The following is a 3,987-nucleotide window of genomic DNA, read 5'->3' on the forward strand; positions in this document are numbered from 1 at the left end:
AATAGTATATCTCTTTTATCTTCTTTTTTATAATTTTTTGGTTCTGAACCGGGAAAACTTGATGGTAAAATCCTTTTACGAAAACAAACGGTTAGAATTGATTTTTTTTCAAAATTATCACCATTCCCGACACTATATAATCCATACAAAAATCCTTTGTTACGAAAACAACGGTTAGAATTGATTTTTTTCAAAAATTATCACCATTCCCGACACTATATAATCTACCAACTATATCTTCAAATTGGGGGGGGGGCGCTTGGTTCACTGTGATACAATGAAGATATGAGGGCGTATTCGCCACCACAAACTAAGTATCCAGTTAGAACAATAAGGCAGTCTTTTAATGCAAGCCTTTATTATAATAATTTTTAAATTCAATATCCAAGAAATGTATAAAGATATGCATTAATAACAGTAATATTAATATTATGAAATGGTTAAATTTATTATCTTTCAAAGAAAATATTACTTTTACAGTTTATCGTTTATTATACAAGACTATAAATTGTATATAATGTAAAAATGGGTATTATTATATTTTCTTATATTTATTTATTTGTTTAGTAAAAAGTATTTATTTATATATAATAATAATATTATAGAATAATTAAAAAGTTATATTATTAAAAAAAAATGAAATAATAACAAAAAACTATGCCTGTTGTAGCAAAAGAAATATCGACTTAATAGTTAAAATGCATTTTTTATCGAAAAATAGATCCAAGTTATAAAATAAATTTTTTACCCTAAAAAAAACAAAAACTAACAATGCCAGAGAAAAAAATCCCAACTTTGGGTCCAAAAAAAAAACTAGTGGTTTTAATGGTGGAGTTTATGTTTTTTCGCCAAAAAAAAATCGGATGAATGAAATTTCTGAATAATTCTTAATTTTATTAAATTAACGTTTTTCATAATTTATTATTTGCTTATAAATAATATTATTATAATATATATACATATTATTAATTAATTAATCTATATTATTAATTAATTAATAAAATAAATATAATAAAGAATAAAAAATAATTTAATAATATTTATTTTTATATATAAACTAATATTACCTATATAATAATATAATAAAAATTAATCTAAACAAAATAAATATTATATATATAAAGATATATATAATAATTATATATATATGAAAAATATACCTTAATAAAATAATTTAATGAAAAAATATTAATATAAATAATTAAAATATATATATATATATATTATATTAATATTATTTATAAAAAATAATAAATGTGATAAAAACATGAATTTAATAAAATTATTATTCAATACCAGGATTTTTTCACTGATTATTGTATATACTTCTTTCAAAACAAAAGAAAATATTAGATATAATAAAATAAAATAATTAAATATTTACAACATACTTGGAATATACCAAATTTTTTTGTACTTATTTCAATATCATTACTATTTGAAATTAAATAAAAAAAATTATTAAGTCGAATATCAGCTTTTTATTTTACCTATAATTTTAAATCTAATAATTCTTTTTTGTAATAACTATATATTCCCACTAAAAAAATTGGATAAAATGAAACATCTGAACAATGAAAACATATTAACTGGGGGATGAGATTTTATTATTATTATTATATATATATATATATTATTATGTATATTTATTTACTAATTAATTAATTCCATGTTTGTATGTTTGTTTGTATGGTGTTTTATACGTTACATGGAACCGGTGGTTATTCAGTAGTTATTGTTTCGTGATCATACAAGCAAGACAACGAACTTTTTTGCAGTGAAGGGAATTTTACGTTCCAAAGTAAAATCTTTTATCAATTGTGCTATAATATCGAGGAATTTATGTAGTTGAATTAGCATTTTGCACTGTTCGTTTAAGAAACGAATAAACGAAAAACTCACTCAATTTTTATATTTTTTAAAATTATATCTGTAGTATTTGTATGTGTATGTTTTTATATTTGATTTATTTATTTATTTATAATATAAATAATGTCCTCGGATTATACCTGCCCCAAACGGTTAGACTTCCTCCTCAAGATGCCGCCCATCCCACGAGAGGCTTCACTCAAGCACGCATGGAATGCAGAAGACAGATCGCTCAATATTTTTGTCAAGGTGTAGTATATGTAGGCAGCATTTCACGAAGTTAAGATTTGACTGTTTCATTTCAGTTTAAACTGTAATATTTATGATTTAACTAAAATTTTTTAGTGTTACTTTATATAATTCTTATTGTGGTATTATTACAGGATGACAAAATGACGTTCCATCGACAACCTGTTGCCCAGAGTACAGATGGTATAAGAGGAAAAGTTAGTTATACAAAAGGTCTACATTTATGGGAAATACACTGGTCTACTCGGCAACGGGGTACACACGCTATTGTAGGGGTTGCCACTAATGAAGCACCTTTACATTCTCAGGGATACCAGTTAAGTGTTATGTACATGTCCACACACCTAGTTATTTGAACAAAGTTTTCCCTCCTCCAGTATGCACAACACATTTAAAGAAAGTGTGCAATAGTGAGTTAATCCTTATTGTTCCCTTCCAGGGTTTGGTAGGCAGTAATGACCAGTCATGGGGCTGGGACCTAGGCCGTAATAAGTTGTATCACAATGCCAGGCAAGGCAACCCGGACATTACTTATCCTTCATTATTAAACAACAATGAGACCTTCGTTGTCCCAGATAAATTTTATGGTAAGTAGATGGTTATTATTATCCTTATTGTGATTGCAAAACACTTTGCCTTATTATAAGAATATTTGAACCTTTTTCTCCACTTTGTTATTACCCAACTTAAAATGACATCCTATATCTTATTTTCAGTTGTCTTAGATATGGACGAAGGAACGTTGGCATTTGTTGTAGAGGGTCAGTATTTGGGAGTAGCATTTCGTAACCTGAAAGGCAAGAAGCTTTTTCCTATAGTTTCAGCTGTATGGGGCAACTGTGAAATTTCTATCAGATACATAGGTGGACTAGATCGTAAGTATTGCAGTATTTTTTACTTTTTCCAGAATGAATTGTGCTTAATGTTGTGAGAATAGAAAAGAAAAATTAAATTTCCAAGATAAGGCCTTTCCTTGATGCATCAGAATATTTATGAACTCAATTTTTTATTTTTCTTTATCCATAGCGGCACCGCTACCTTTGATGGATTCATGTCGCTGGATAATACGACACGCTGTTGGTAAACAAAGGTTGACTCGTTTATGGGAGCTAAATTTACCTCAGTCTGTTACTCAGTACCTGCTGTACCACGGGGAGGCCAGCTCTCGTAGCACCAACGTGACATCCGAACTACGTCATGGGTGAACCTTTTGTCACCAGAAATACACAACTTTCACACCCCACTGGAAGGCATGAGAATTGAACTCATGGCCTATATATTGTAAATATTTTCTTACTTATATGCACAAAAAATAAATTTAATAATATTTAAATTTGTAACTATATTCCTCGTAATTAATAGCGCTGAGTGAAATTTGACTTTTTCTTATATAAAAAAAATAAAATTGAGTATATAATAAAAGCAATCATTTTGTTATAATTCATTCAATATAATAATAATGAAGCGAAAATTATCAGTACATAATAATGATAATAATAATGGCAATAAAGAATTGCCCCCAACAATAATGAATAAATCATTTCTATTTTTTAATATAGATTTGGATGATTATACAGGGAGTTCACCTCAAGCATTGGGGTTTAATAATAGTCATCGTTTACCAATTATTCGAATGTTTGGTGTAGATGTCTCGGGTAATTCGGTATGTTGTCATATTCATGATTTTATCCCTATTTTTATATGAATTATCCAGAAGATAAATTATTATTATTAAATAATATTGATTCATTTAAGAAACTAATAAACGAAAAACTTGCCCAAAAATTATATTTTTTAAAAAATATTACGGATTTTATTATTTCTATAACAATAGTAAATAAAAGAACTATTTATGGGTATAATAGTCAT

The 3,987-nt window shown here is 26.8% G+C and overlaps 1 pseudogene; it reads left to right on the forward strand.

The window, feature by feature from the left end:
* Nucleotides 1-1,675: 1,675 nt before the first annotated feature.
* Nucleotides 1,676-3,374, forward strand: LOC135199116 (protein gustavus-like; annotated as a pseudogene).
* Nucleotides 3,375-3,987: the final 613 nt, after the last annotated feature.

This window comes from Macrobrachium nipponense, chromosome 25 (assembly GCF_015104395.2).
Source record: "Macrobrachium nipponense isolate FS-2020 chromosome 25, ASM1510439v2, whole genome shotgun sequence".
Classification (NCBI taxonomy): domain Eukaryota; kingdom Metazoa; phylum Arthropoda; class Malacostraca; order Decapoda; family Palaemonidae; genus Macrobrachium; species Macrobrachium nipponense.